The sequence below is a fragment of the Erinaceus europaeus genome, chromosome 10 (assembly GCF_950295315.1).
Source record: "Erinaceus europaeus chromosome 10, mEriEur2.1, whole genome shotgun sequence".
Taxonomy (NCBI): domain Eukaryota; kingdom Metazoa; phylum Chordata; class Mammalia; order Eulipotyphla; family Erinaceidae; genus Erinaceus; species Erinaceus europaeus.
Window position 1 is genome coordinate 67,756,171 of NC_080171.1, and position 16,079 is coordinate 67,772,249.

Consider the following 16,079-nt stretch of genomic DNA (forward strand, 5'->3'; position numbering starts at 1 on the left):
AAAATGATAGTGTAAATTGAAGACTGAGAAACTTCCAATGTACTTTCAAATAAAAGATTATCAGTGGTCCCTTGAATATATCAGCAAATTATTGTTGGTATCAATTAGACACAAGGTTCTTTGGGTCAAATGGGAACAATGGGATGTGAGAAGTAAAAGTTTGATTCTGAAGGGCAGAATCTAGAATCTAGGTATACACTCTCACACTTATTTTTACAATAAGGAGAGTCAGAAGAGATGGAACCAGTAGATTAGGAGAGACTGAAAATACAGGAAACAGTCAGACCAGGTGGAAAGAACACTCTGAAGATGGTAGAGACATTGGAGCCCTCCAGAATAGATGTGGAGGACTGGTTATTCACAGGGGAGTGAATAAAACAAAGCAGAACTTTATTAATTGGGTCTAAAGTAAACAAAAATCAAATGAATGCCTGACTGTTTTTCAGCTGTTTCAAGTAAAATGAGCATCTTTCTCTGCATCTATATGCCAGGAATTTAGAAATTCTCTTCATCTAATATTCCCAGCCAACTCGACAAAAGTTTGCAAATAAGAAAATTGGGGCTCAGAGAAGTATATTGTATGAAGTCACACAACTAGAAGGTAAGGCTGTGATTTGATTGCATTTCTTTCAAGTTTCAAAGTCTAGTGTTGTTGTTGGGGTTTTTGTTTGTTTTGGTGAGGGGGAGTAATGATTTACACAACAGTTGTTTCAGTCTCCATATCCCTACATTAGATGTTCTTCCACCACTCCCCCAACCAGCTGAGGCCTTCTTCACCTTCACAAGGGTGGTACCCCTTTCCTGTCAGCCTTCTCCCCCTCTTCCTGGTTCTGCTGTAGTATTCCACGACTGGTCTATGTTTCACCCTGGATATTACCTTTTATTGTTACTGAAGTTCCCCCCACCCCCATGAGTGAAATCATCTGGTATTTGTCATTCTTCTGACTTATCTCACTTACTCTAATTCCTTTAACTTGATTTAACACTTAGCATGATCCATAGCAAAAGAGACTGCATCATGTCTGAGAGCTGAGTAGTAGTATTCCACTGTGTATAGATACCACAACTTTCCTAAGCACTCATCTGCCATTGAAGTCCAGTAATTTTTAACATTTTATTTTTAAATATATATTTACTTATTTATTATTGGATAGAGACAGAAATTGAGAGGATGGGGAGACAGGGAAAGAGACAGAGAGACACTTTCAGCCCTACTTCACCACTCATGAAGCTTTCCCCCTGCAGGTGGGTACCTGGGGCTTGAGCACTGTAATGTGTTTAACCAGGTGCGCCACCACCTGCCCACACCCCACCCCCATTTTTTTTTTTCTACATTTTCAATTTTAGGGGGACTGGCAAACTTTCAGTAAAAAGGAAAATAAAGTCACTACTTTACATGCTGCCCAGTACAGTCACCTTATTGCTGCTTTTTTTTTTTTTTACTTTATTGGTAATTTAGTATTGCTTTGCAAAATTATGAGATAATGAGTATGATTCCACACTGACCCACCAGCAGAGTTCTATGTCCCTGTTCCTTCCATTGGAAATTGTAGTAGTTCTCCCAAGGTCAAAGATACAGGTTGACTATTATTTCTATAACCTTCTGTTATATTTGTATATATTTGCTATTTTTTTAAGGTTTTTTGTTTGCTTTTGGGGTTTTTTTGTTTGTTTGTTTTTTGCTTCCAGGGTTATTTCTGGGGCTCAGATCCTGCACTACAAATCCACTGCTCCTGGAGGCCATTTTTCCCATTTTGTTGCCCTTGTTATTGTTATTGTTGTTCTTGCTGTTGTTGTTGGATAGGACAGAGAAATCAAGAGAGGAGAAGACAGAGGGAGAAAGATAGACACCTGCAGACCAGCTTCTCTGCCCATGAAGTGACCCCCCCCACAGGTGGGGAGCGGGGGGTGGGGGGCTCGAATCAGAATCCTTGTGCTTTGCGCCGTATGTGCTTAACCCTCTGTGCTACTTCCTGGCCTCCTTTGCTCATTTTTTTCTGTGCTGCTGCCTTCTCTTCCTTTCTAAGTCATACTTATACCTGTTAATACTTCCAAATGTCCTTCCTCTTTTTCTCTTCTCTCTTAGGGTCATGATGGAATTGGAGTTCAGAGCCCTCTGGTCATCTTTCCCTAACATTTCACCCCCTCTGGGAGTATGGATCAAAATTATTTTGGAGGACAGAGGATGGGAGTTCTGACTTCTGTAATTACTTCTCTGTTGGGCATGGGCGTTGGCAGGTCGATCCATACATTCATTCTATTTCTGTCTCCCTAGTGAGGTAGGGTTCTGGGCATGGGGAGGTTCCAGAATACATTGGTGAGGTCATGTGCCTTGGGAAGTCAGAATGGAATCACAGTAGCATCTGCAAGTTGGAATCTGAAAGGCAGTAAGATATAAACCAAGACAAATGTTTAATAAACAGGAACCAAAAAGTAGGACTAAAGCAGGTGAGAATAGGGATTTTAGGGTAGAAAGAAACTAGGAAATCTATTTTAGGTATGTTCCAAGGGGCCCATGACTTTAGTAATTTTTGCCTGGCCTTGATAGTTAACATGGAGGTGGACTAAAAATAATGTCTGGGAATATGGTGTCAGAGTTGAGAATAGGAGGAGAAAGCTGGATTAGGGCAGAAAGTAGCTCCCAAACTTGAAGAAAGTATATAAATACAATTAACTGTTTACCCCATTTATCTGACCTATATTCCTATTTAGCACAGGAACATATATCACCTCTGAGTCCCTGTCAGTCTGAGCTGTCAGCCCATAGTCACAGTTGGGGATATTCTAGATTGCACTCTATTGGTGCTTTTTTATTTTGTTCTTTTTTTTTTTTTTTTTTTTCCTACACCAGAGCACTACTCAGCTCTGGTTAAGGGCTGTGTGTGGGGGATTGAACCTGGGACTTTAGACCTGCAGGCGTGAGAATCTCTACATAGTCATTATGTTACCTACCCCTGCCCTTGATGCTTTTCTATTTTGTAGATGTTTTCTGCTTCATAAAAGGAAATTTTAGAAAGAGTAGCAAGGATGTAATAGAAGACAGTCATTTAAATGTATTGAAAACACTACAGTGGTCTGGGAGGTGGCGCAGTGATAAAGCTTTGGACTTTCAAGCATGAGGTCCTGAGTTCTATCCCCGGCAGCACATGTGCCAGAGTGATATCTGGTTCTTTCTCTCTCCTGTCTTTCTCATAAATAAATAAAATCTTTAACACAAAACAAAACGAAAAAAGCCACTACAGTTGGTTTTGTCTGGCATAGCAAAAGGGAAAAAAAAATAACTTACTGATACAAAATGTTGACACACAAATTTTAAAGACTTATTGAACTTTAAGCCAATTCCCTTGCATTTTCAAATGACAAAACTGGGCAAAAACTATTAATTACTTGTACAGGGTTCTAAATTTTTTAATATATTAATTCATTTATTTATTTTAAGTAGACAGAAGATCACCACTCCTGATAGAACTTTCGAGGAATATAATCATGGAATTGAGGATTTCTACTCAACACCAAAGCTGAAAAATAGTGAGGAGAGCAGTATAGTATGTCTGTTGCCCCTCAGAACCCCACCCCCATCCCCAGCCTTCTTGGGAGACTTCCTATGTAACATACTTAATGCACTTTCTTTTTTTTTAATCTTTTTTTTTTTTATTCCCTTTTTGTTGCCCTTGTTGTTTTATTGTTGTAGTTATTATTGTTGTTGTCGTTGTTGGATAGGACAGAGAGAAATGGAGAGAGAAGGGGAAGACAGAGGAGGAGAGAAAGATAGACACCTGCAGACCTGCTTCACCGCCTGTGAAGCGACTCCCCTGCAGGTGGGGAGCCGGGGTTCGAACCGGAATCCTTATGCCGGTCCTTGTGCTTTGCGCCACCTGCGCTTAACCCGCTGCGCTACAGCCCGACTCCCTTTTTTAATCTTTTTTAAAAATATTTATTCCTTTTTGTTACTCTTGTTTTTACTGTTGTTATTGCTGTCGTCATTGTTGGATAGGACAGAGAGAAATGGAGAGAGATGGGGAAGACAGGGAGAAAGAAAGATAGACACCTACAGACCAGCTTCTCTGCCTGTGAATCGACTTCCCTGCAGGTGGGGAGCCGGGGTCGAACCAAGATCCTTATGCTGGTCCTTGCGCTTTGCTCCACATGTGCTTAACCAACTCCCCTTAATGCACTTTCTACTACTACCCTTTTAACACTTACTTTGTAGAAACAGTGATGTTTCATAATTTCTCTGATGTATTACTACAAAGTCTACAAAACTTCCTAGAGCTGATGATTTCTGCCATGCCCATACCTCCTGACAATTTCAAAGAAGCTTTTCTCAAGGAGATGGTCTGAAAATTTGAAAGAGAAATTAATTTGGACCCAGATCACCTGGGTTATTTCCTGGTTAGAATTGAGGCATTTCTTAAAAGGCCCTGTCACTCAAGTACAAGCAGAATAGTCATCATACAAATACATTGAATCGTGCTCCTTTTCTCTTAAAAGGACCTGCTACCCCTGACTCGTGATTGGTCTTGAATATAGTACACTAGGCATTCAGTTTGAGCATCAACAAATAATTAAAATCTGTGACTTTAAAGAGGATCCTGGTTCGAGCCCCTAGCTCCCCACCTGCTGGGGATTCGCTTCACAAGCGGTGAAGCAGGTCTGCAGGTGTCTGTCTTTCTTCCTCTCTGTCTTCCCCTCTCTCCATTTCTTTCTGTCCTATCCAACAGCATCAGTAACAACAACAGTAAAAACAACAAGGGCAACAAAAAGGAAATAAAAAGATTCAAGTAAGAGGTACCTTGCTCAAGAACACAAAGGCTGAAGGATTTTGTTCAGTTCTTCCGAAACTGATTTCTAGATTGAGTACCACTCATAAATACTCTAACAGAGTGTTGCTTATGTTTATTAAGAAATTTATGATAAACCCCCAATGGGGTGGTTGAGTAGGTATTACTACACAAGCAGACACTGTCTTCAAGAGCAGTTTAATCTTCTATTTCATGAAACAGAAATTTGACATTGAAACATAGGTCTCAAAACTTCCTAGAGTTCCAACACATTTGAAGACCATAGAAATAGTTTCCTTTTATGTACCCTTTAAAAGTGACTTCAGGACGTTCAGAAAAATAATAAAGCTCTGTATTTGTAGATGTTGGTTTAATTGTACTATCTGGTGAACAAGACCACTTCCTTCCTTCCTCTCAGTCTCACACTTGGAATGACTTTTCCACCTTTATTTTTTACATGACTTTGGACTTTTATATAGCTAGTCCACAACTATTGATCTACTTGCTTACTTCCCTGCTTAACTGTGGTGACCAGCTCTTACAGATCCATGTAGCAGTGACAGAGGAGAACTTGGGTGATGGAAAACAGCAATGGGTGACTCATTCCAGCCTCTCATCTCACGTCCCCTTTCTCATTTTTATTCTCCTCCTACACTTGGCCAATGTGCATTACACTGGTGTTTTTCTGTACGTTTGCACTTTATTGTGCACCCCTCATAGTTCAATTTATCTCCTCTGTTTTTATTGCAGTACACTACTGAGTAAGCATTTAAGAATGTTTTTTAAATGGTATAAGTGATGCGAAGATGACATTGAACTCTCAGAAGATGGCTGACAAGCTCATTCCCAGTCCGGTGCACAGTGCCTGGAGCACCAGCAAGTTGCTTACAGATTCATTGACCAGCTGTATTTCAGGACTAGAACTTGGTCACTTGAGTGAGGAATGCCTGTATATGAGATGGGACTGTCCTTCAGCCTTACTTTTCTTTTCTTCACTTGGCTCACACTGCAGCATAATGTACACACAGCAACAACATTCATTCCCTCAGTCTTAATAAACTTTAGTGATGAGGTCTGTGGACTCTGGACTCACTGCTCAATGTAAATCCTGGCTTTGCTATTTACTAATGTTTGGATGGGACTTTTTTTTATCTCCTGTTTCTTATCAGTTCTTGGGACAATAGGAATATTATCTATATTTCATTGGGTTGCTGTAAGAAATAAAGCTTATTTATAATATTCTTAAAAGAGCTAGTTATCTGTAGGCTAGTTATCTAAAAGGTACTGAATTTTAAGTGTGTAAAGAAGGGAATGTGGTATGGTTCAAAAAACTGAAGATAAACATGTCTTTGTGCTTGGTAATTTACAGAGTAGTTGATTAATTGTACAGAGGAAAAATAATAAAGCCCAAGAAGACAGCCTCCTTTTGGAACAGAGTTTCCTGGGTCCTTTCATGTCTTGAGAAGATGCTTTTTAATTATAATTATATGTATATACATATATATATATTGGATTTTTACAATGTTAACTGAGTACTGCAGATTAAAATGTCTAAATTTTTAGAAAATGTTAGTTTATAGGGTTCATATTTAAATTTTTGTGAAATATTAAAACAAGTCATTCTACTTGGGTAGTTTTTTTTTCTTTTGGGGGGTGACCAGAGGCTTAACACATGTGCAGTTTCACTGTACCTGTGCCAATTTTCTCATCCCAATAGAAAGAGAAGAACAGACCATAGCACCAGAGCTGCCCCAGTGCAGCCGCAGTCCTGGTCTCAAATCTTGGCCCAACACATGGCAAGGCAGACACCCTTACCCAATGGACTCTGTGACCTAAATATTCCTGAATACTAAACTGCTTATAATTTTCACTTTCATCAGGGTAACATTTAAAGTTTACTTCAGATTTTGAAGATTAATGTTGAAGTGTTCACTCAATTTTATTTTAATTCTCAGCTTGTCAGATGGCATAGCTAGTTTTTTTTTCTCCAGTTGAAAGGAAGTAAGAAATAATTCAGACAATCTAACTTACTGTTTAAAACATTGTCTTCCTGCTCCCATACCCCATGCAAAATGAATTGAAAGCAGGAACTAGTCCAGGTACTTGTTTACCCATGTTCATAGTAGTATTGTTCACAGTATTCCCAAAATGCTCACTAATGGAGAAGTAAAATGTGTTATATACATGCAGTGGAATATTATATGACCTTAAAAATGGAAGGACATTCTGAGACAAGGATGAAACTGGAAGCCATCCTAAGTGAAGTTAGTTCATCAACAAAGGATATGAATTGGGTTGGCGCACCTGCTTTGCCATGTTTGCAACTCAGGTTCGAACCCTACTGCATTGGAGGAAGCTTCCATGTTGTGGTGTTTTTCTTTCTATATGAAAATGCTCACTAGAAGTGGTAAAGCACCAGCAACAACAAATGTGTGTGTGTGTGTGTGTGTGTGTGTGTGTGTGTGTGTAAATATTGTGTAGTTTTATTTATATGTAAGGTGCCTAGAATAGTCATAGGAACAAAAAGTAGAAATAGTGTTGCCACCGACTGAGCATGAAGGAGAGAATGGGAAGCAATTGCTTAATAGGTGCAGGGTTCGACTTGGGAAAAATGAAAATGTTCTGGAGAAGACTGATGGTGACTGCCACTCTCAAACACCCACGCCCCTCACCCCTAGACTCATCACTACCTCCTCCCCCTCACATACATATGCCTACAGTTATAACATTACCTGTGACTTGATAATTACAAACGAATGTGTTTATGTCGATGATGCTTTGTTTTTAATACTAGGGGAACTTTTTCAATCTCTAATTTTTCAAATTACAAATGTCTTTGCTCTTTCCCATGCAATGGAAGATTGGGTCAATCCAGAGCTTAAGAGAAAGAAAAGTCTTAGTTGTAAATTTTAGAACTAGGAGGAATCTCAAAATCTAGGTCAAACTTCTAATTTTACAGAAAAGGAAAATAATGACTTCCCTGAAGTCACTTTTTTTTTTAAAAAAATATTTATTTATTTTCTATTGTTGCCCTTGTAGTTTTATTGTTGTTATTGATGTCGTTGTTGTTAGGACAGAGAGAAATGGAGAGAGGAGGGGAAGACAGAAAGGGGGAGGGAAAGATAGACACCTGCAGACAAGCTTCACCACTTGTGAAGCGACTCCTCTGCAGGTGGGGAGCCGGGGGCTTGAACTGGGACCCTTACACTGGTCCTTGCGCTTTGCACCGTGTGCGCTTAACCCACTGCACTACCGCGCGACTCCCTGAAGTCACTTTTTTAGTAGCAGATTGTAGTAAAATGCAGCCAGGTCTCTTCATTCTTTGTGGGGTTTGGACTGAATTCTACTGCTTCATGTGCAAGTCTTTAACACCTTCTTAACTGGAAAATTTGCTGGATGGAATCTTTAGTTGTGTTATTTGAACCAGTAGTAAATTAAATCAGTGTGATATTCACGACTTTTTTGTAAAGTACCTTTTGTTCTCCTTGGCATAAACACTTGTGTACTCCAAAAGCAAAGGTGGATATGTACAAATATATGAGAGATTGAGAGACTTGAGACAGACTCTCAAGTACTCTATCCCCAGAAGTCCAGTCCTCATTAGTAGTTGAAATGTGAAGCATGCAGTCAGTCAAACTTCCTATTCAGAGAAACAGTCTTCTGTGTCAGTAGGCTTACACAGATATTAAAATAAAGCTTAGTTTAGTTCTCTGTTCTTAAAAAGTTGAAGATGTAGTCAAATGACATGGAAATTGAAAACGAACAAATACTTGGGTAAATATCTGAAAAACAATAGCATTGTCATAATTAGTATTCTAAGAAGAAGGTGGGGGGAATATTGAATCCATGAAACAAAAATTAATTTTACACACTAAAATACTGAAATAGCAATCTGGAAATAGATTAGAATAAATGCCCCTGAACGTAGAGTTAAGAGAAATAGGTTTAGATTTATAGTGGATAGGCCTAAGATTCCCAAATAGAAATTTCTGGTGGAGTGGCTAAGCATTGGTACATCTATTTGACTGTACATGCTATCATTTGCAAGGACCTGGTTCAAACACCCCCACCCCCGCCTGCAGGAAGGAAGCTTCACTAGCAGTAACGGAGTGCAGTGGGGGTCTTTTTCTCCCTCTCTGTCTCCTCCAACCCTCTCAGTTTGTCTCTCTGTCCTACTGAATAATAATTAGAAGAAGATCCACACAGAAATTTCTGGTGGAACACAGAAGGGGAAAAGAAAATATTCAGAGGGAGCTAGGTGGTAACACACACATTACCATGTACAAGAACTCAAGTTTGGAACCCCACTGTTTCTCTTGCTTTCTATTTCCCTTCCCTTCTCAATTTCTCTCTATCCTATTGACACCAAGAGCCCCAGCTATAATCCTGGAGGCAGTTAATACATATATATGGAGAGAGAGAGAAATAGAAGGATATTTCTCTGTGCTAAATAAAACCCTATGAATTTAATTTAAATCAAGGGCGGTTTTGTTAAATACAAAACTGTACTAAAAGCTAACACATTTATAGTCTCATGAAATTTAAGAACAGGATAAAGGCAACGCTCAAGTTGTGGAAAGGATGAAAACGATTTTCAAAAACCAGATTGATTTTAGGTATCAACATGGAAACTAGAAGATTTGGGCCAATTATAATATTTAAGTTTGTAGGAGATTTCAAAAAATACATTCTGGGTCTGGTGATTTAGTTTATTTATTATTGGTAGAGACAAAGGGAAATTGAGAAGTGATAGGGTGAGAAACAGAAACTTGCAGCTCTATTTCACCACTTGGGAAGCTTTCCCCTTGTAGGTGGTGATCAGGGGCTTGAACCTGGGTCCTTGCACACTATAGTGTGTGTGCTTAACTACATGCACCACCACCGGGCCCCTAGCTTAGTTTTAGAGCACATGCCTCACGTAAGTGTGGCCGAGTGCAGCCCCAGGCACCACCTTCCCCTAAACCCCACCCCCCCAAAAAAAAAACTTTATGAAGCACAGCTAGTTAGCCATAGATATGAAATCAAAATAAGAGCTTTTAAGTTTGTATTAAAATGTTGTTTATTTCCCAGCCCCTACAAGAGGAGATAAAATGAAAATAATAATGCCTGTAGACCCTCCCCCCAAAAAAGGGAAAAAAAATCTACCACTGAAAGCAAAAATACGAGCTTAAGAACTACAGAAGTTGGAGTTGGGCGGTAGCACAGCGGGTTAAGCGCAGGTGGCTTAAAGCACAAGGACTGGCGTAAGGATCCCGGTTTGAGCCCCCAGCTCCCCACCTGCAGGGGAGTTGCTTCACAAGCGGTGAAGCAGGTCTGCAGGTGTCTGTCTTTCTTTCCCCCTCTCTGTCTTCCCCTCCTCTCTCCATTTCTCTCTGTCCTATCCATCAATGGCGACATCAACAATAACTACAACGATAAAACAACAAGGGCAACAAAAAGAAAGAAAGAAATATTAAAAGAAGAACTACAGAAGTAAGACAAAAATTCCAAAATAAAGTCTCTTCAGAAAGTCCACATTAGAATCAATTAGAATGGCACATTTCTATCTTATGTCACTTAGTGACATAAAGTAGCTATTCATACTCTTGGTTTTGCCCTACTTGAATGGCAGTGAATAATATAGTTAATACTTACAGTTACCCAGATTTTAGTTTTTTTGTTTTGTCATCACTGGGCTTCACTCAAGCTGAGACGAAAAGGCACCACATCACTGAAGCTTCCCCATGTGGTGACCACCCTCAAACCTGGGTTGCATACATGTTATCCAGTGAATTATTTTGCCAGTTCAACCAGTTTTGTTGTTTTACATCTTTCCTCTTTTCTGATGGCAGAAAGTACATTTATATATGTGTTAATAGCTATCATTGAAAGTGTGTTCTGGGCTGGGGAGACAGCATAAATTGTTATGCAAAAAAGGCTTTTAAAGTGTCACAGCCTGTTAGAGTATAAAATGAGATCGACTAGCCAATAGCTCACTTGTATAGGGCATCTGACTTGTATAGGGCATCTGATTTGTCATGTGCCTGGACCAGGTTCAAGCCACATTGGAGGAAGCACCTTACATTGGAGGAAGCTTCAGTGCCTCTGTCTCTGCCTATCTCTCTATCTTTAAAAAAGAAAAGAAAAAGATGGAACAGGCGTTGCATTGCACTAAGTACTGTTGCATTGCACTGTACTAAGTGCAAGGACCTAGGTTCAAGCTCCTGGCTCCCCACCTGCAGTGGGGGAACACTTCACAAGTAGTGTAACAGGTCTGCAGTCTCTCTCTCTCTCTCTCTCCCTCTCTCTCTCTCTCTCCCTGTATCCCCTCCCTCTCAATTTCTCTCTGTCCTATCCAATAAAACAAAAAAAAATGTCCAGCAGGAGCAGTACATTCATAGTGCTAGTACCAAGCCCCAGCCATAACCTTGGAGGCAAAAAGGGGAGGGGCTATGGTGTGTGAACCTATAAGTTGAGGGTGAGAATATTTTGCAGACACCTATCACAGGGAGATGATAAGAGGTTGTACTTATGTGTCAACAACTGTAAACCATTAAGCCCTCATTTAAAAAAATAGATTCTATCTAGAATTATTCATTTATACCTTAGAAAATAATAACACTTGGTTTGCATTTCAGATTAAAGAGTTATAACAGAACCTTTATGTGAAATGGGGGAAGTTTTATATTTATGTATAAATATCATGTATACATGCACATATATGATCTTAAATATGATTCTCCAAACTTAATAATGAACATATGTATTATAATAGAGAATAGATATATGAGTATAATATAATGAACATGGAACTAAAATTACTTAAAATGAGCTATTTCAGGGACTACAAAATATATATTTTTAGTTAGCAATATAAAATTCCTACTTTTTGAGGTCAGGCAGTAGTGCAGCATGTTAAGCGCACATGGCACAAAGTGCAAGGACGGGCGTAAGGATCCCAGTTCGAGTCCCCAGCTCCTCATCTGCAGGGAAGTTGCTTCACTGGTGGTGAAGCAGGTCTCCAGGTGTCTCTCTTTCTCTCCCTCTCTCTGTCTTCCCCTCTTCTCTCTATTTCTCTCTGTCCTATCCAATAACGACAACAACTACAACAACAATAAAACAAGGGCAACAAAAGGGAAAAATAAATAATAATAATTTTTAAAATTGCTGTTTTTTACCTGTTGCCATCCTACCTTTGGGAGAAGATCTAACTTCTCCACCAAAGATACTGCTAAGCATGTTTTCCTCTCCCACTAGCTCATCGAAGCTCCCTTTCTCAGTACTGTACCTTTAGTTCTTTCAGCTCAATGTCACTAGTCAGGAAATAAAGAACTTTTTATTTTATTATTATATTTTTGAGCTGAATTCCTCAAATGACTTTTAACCAGCTTTAATTTTAGCTTGTCAGGGAGAGTTAGATTTTATTTTCTAACTTTCCATGAGGTTTAGATGTGTTTACCCTTGTCTTAATAATGCTTTTGTAATTAGTGTTATTTTAAATCTACAACTTGTTTGATAATTAGACTGTGTTAGTTATTGCCATTGATATTTCTTTCTCTACCTTGAGTATAATTTATATCAATTCCAATGACCTGAGAGTGGCAGTCCAGCTGTTGTTCAGTAGTTTTGTTTAGACTTTATTGGAACTGGTTTTTGTGTTTGTTGGTTTGTTTGTTTTTTACCAGAGCACTGCTTAGCTGTGGTGCTAGGGATTGAACCTGGGACCTTAGAGCTTCAGGCAGAAAAATTCTTTGCATAATCATTGTGTTACCCAATCCTCTTATTTTATTTTCTGTTTGGTAAGGAACAGCCAGCTAGTATGTGTTAATATGCAATCTTGACTATAAATTATTTTATTTTATTTAGAGAGAGTGAAGAAAGCCCACTGCATCAAAACTGCCTTCCGTGCATTCAGGTCCAGTCTCAACATGGGTTACGTGCATGGCAAAATAGCACACTGTGCAAGTGAGCTACTTCACAGCCTTATAATAATAGTTATTATTTTTATATATTTGTTTTATTTTATTTTTTGGCTAGAGCACTGCTCAGCTCTGGTTTATGGTGGTGCAGGGGATTAAACCTGGCACCTGGGAGCCTCAGGAATGAGTCTGTTTGCATAACCTTTATGCTATCTCGCTTGCCCACCCTATACTTTCTCAAATATCTCTTTAGAAGTTAAAACTGGCATATTAGTTAGTGAGCCCTCATTTTAGAAAGATTTGTGTTACTAATTACTAATCTTTACTTTATGACTAGTCAAAGGGCAGGCTCATCAGAGGCTTCTCTGGTGTGGTGGCATCTCTCCCTTATCTGTCTCTCATCTGTCTCTGGAACAGTGAAGTCCTGAGGACAACAAATAGCAGTCATAATGATAGCAGTATTGGTTTATGATTAGATTAGATTGTGGCATGTATTATATGGTGTAGAATATACAGAATACTCACCTGAAAAGTTTTCCAGAATTTTAGTTCTTAGGTGAGAAAGGAATTAATGTATGTTTTTGGAATTTTCTTATGTGATGTGGTAGATCTTCTGAGAGGTTTTGGAGTTTGTTTTGGGAAGTTCTTCAAGCAAGGAACAAAAATGAGAAAGCAGAATGTGCCTGTTCATGTTTCAGCTATGCTCAACAGCAGTAGAGGTGAGGCTTTGGAGGCTGGGCATCTGTGGTATTAGCATATGCAAAAATCTGCAACCTGTCCTACTACTTAGTCAGGAAGACTGGCTTCACTTATTAGGGCATTGCATAAGTGGATTATCAAGATTATATGTATTTAGAATACTGTACGGGCTATGTTCAGAAATCAGTTGGCTAACTCAAGATTTGTTTTCTTATGTTTCATTTTCAACTCCAGCCTACTTGGAACTTTTCTAGAATATGAATGTCTTTGTTACATCAAAAATGCACATTAAAATACATTGGTAACCTTAAGATTTCTGCAGTGTTCATTTTTTAATAAGATGCATTTTTGAATCAGGATATGTAAAAATGTTTTGTTAAGATATTTGTTCTTTTAAAATAATACTATCCTTTTATAGTGTTCAACAGGAGGATATATATAAAAAAGTCCAGAAGGAAGGAACACCAACATTTAAAGCTAGTATAGATATGAAACATGTAATTTTCGTATTTGAAAATGCCTGAGTTCAGATAGCCTGGGCTTGAAGTGTTCTTGTTCAGTCATATTAGTAGGACCTACTGTAGTGGTGGAAATGTTCATTCTGTCCTGTATAATTTAGATAGCCACTAGTTATATATTGCTTGTGTGATACATATTTTTTTTCATTAAATTTAAATGGCTTTTATAGTAAATAGCTCCTGTATTAATGTAGTAAGTAGTAGGAAACTAAGGGGCAACACAAGTAGAGAAATGACTACCTGTATCTCACATCAAATACTTGGCTTGGCGTAGTTTATAAACTCTTCAACATAATTTCCATCTTCTACTGTAGTAGTTTGTGATTTAATTGTGGTTTATAAGAATTCAGGGATATGATTTCATGTTGCACCCACCACCAAGTCATAGTTGGTGAATTTTACTTTAAGTTCATGTGCTTTAATTATCCTGTAGTCCATATGAGCAAATAGGTCCATAGGTATCTTTGACCTTTTATTTGAATGATCATAATCACCTGCAGTTGCATCAATTTTATATAAAGGATACAATTCAACTTTTTAAAATGCAGGGTGGCATTCCGTTGAATGTATCCTGTAAGTTATTTTTTAAAATAATTTTATTTATTTGTTATTGGATAGAGGTACAGAGAAATTGAGAGGGGAGGGAGAGATAAAGAGGGAAAGAGACAGGCGCCTACAGCCCCTGCTTCATTCATGAAGCTTCCCCCCTGCAGATGGGGACCAAGGGATTGAACTTGGGTCCTTGCAACACAATGTAATGTGTGCACCACTGCCTAACCCCATATCTCATATGTCCTTTATCCAGGTGTTGTTTTAATAAGCATTTATGCTGCTTCTATTCCTTGGCCATTGTGCAGCTGTAAACATAGGGAATCCTATGTCCCTTCAGAATAGTGTTTTCATGTCGTTTGTTTGGAGTGGCATTTCTTGCTTACGAGTGGTATTTCTGAATCATAGGTATTTCCATTTTTATCTATTTGAGGACTCTCCATACAGCCTTCCAAAAGGTCTGCACCAGGTTACATTCCCACCAGCAGTATCTCAGAAGTCCTTTTTCTCCATATCCTACCAACATTGGTAGTTTCCTGGTTTGTTTGTTTTTTATTTTTTTATTTTTTTCTGCTGCTATATTTTCATAGACAAAATTCCTAACCTCTTTTCAGATTCTTACTGCTAAACATTTTATAATGATAAAACTTACTACTTACATATTTAACTATTTGCGAGACTCCTGTAAACTTCAAAACTGGCAATTTTCAAGTGAGGAAGTATGATTTTACAGTTTTTCTTTTATTAGTGATTTAACACTGATTTACAAAATTACATGTCAACTGGAGTATAATTCCACTCTGCTCCCACCACCAGAGTCCTGAGTCCCCAATCTCCCCACTGCAAGCCACTGCAGTTCTCCTGCAGACATAGGCCAACCATCAATTCTTCAATTTATCTGTCTACATTTCTACATAATCCCGCCCCCCTTTTCTTCCAGGTCCAGTCCTTTCTTCCCTTTCAAGCCAATCATTACACTATTACTACATTCAAATGTCCCTCCCCTTTTCCTACTTTCTTTTGGGGTGCTGATGGAGCTGGAGTTCAGAGTCCTCTTATCCTCTTCCTCCTCTTCTTCCCCCATTGGGAGTTCTGACTTCTATAATGAACAGGAACCAAAAAGTAGGAATAGAGCAAATAAGATTAGGATCTTAGGTTAGAAGAAAGCTGGGATGTCCATTTTAGGCATGTTCCTAGGGTCACACAACCACAGTAGCCTTGTTTTGAGTTTGATAGCTAGCAATAAAAAATATTGTCTGAAAAGTTGGTGTCAGAGTAGAGGAAAAGGCTAGAAAATTGGATTAGGGCAGTAAGTAGGTCCCATTCTTGAAAAAATTTTGTGGATAAAATTAACTATTTAGGGAGTTGGGCAGTAGCGCAGCGCGTTAAGCGCACGTGGTGCAAAGCACAAAGACTAGCGTAAGGATCCTGGTTCGAGCCCCAGGCTCCCCTTCACAAGCGGTGAAGCAGGTGTCTATTTTTCTCTCCCCCTCTGTCTTCCCCTCCTCTCTCCATTTTTCTCTGTCCTGTCTAACAACGTTGACAACAATAATAACTACAACAATAAAACAAGGGCAACAAAAGGGAATAAATAAATAAATATTTTTTAAATTAACTGTTTAGCTCTATCCACC

The 16,079-nt window shown here is 38.8% G+C and overlaps 1 protein-coding gene across 7 annotated transcripts in view; it reads left to right on the forward strand.

Annotated features, from left to right (window-relative positions):
- Positions 1-16,079, forward strand: part of ABHD17B (abhydrolase domain containing 17B, depalmitoylase) — a 48,318-nt gene that overhangs the window by 10,380 nt on the left and 21,859 nt on the right. For 3 of the 7 annotated variants that reach the window (XM_060199689.1, XM_060199683.1, XM_060199684.1), the window contains exon 2: positions 447-601. The exons of 1 other annotated variant lie outside the window; for it this stretch is intronic. The gene's annotated coding sequence lies outside the window, so the exon portion shown is untranslated. The remainder of the gene's footprint in view (positions 1-446; positions 602-16,079) is intronic. 3 more of the 7 variants (XM_060199685.1, XM_060199686.1, XM_060199687.1) reach the window with 2 other exon arrangements.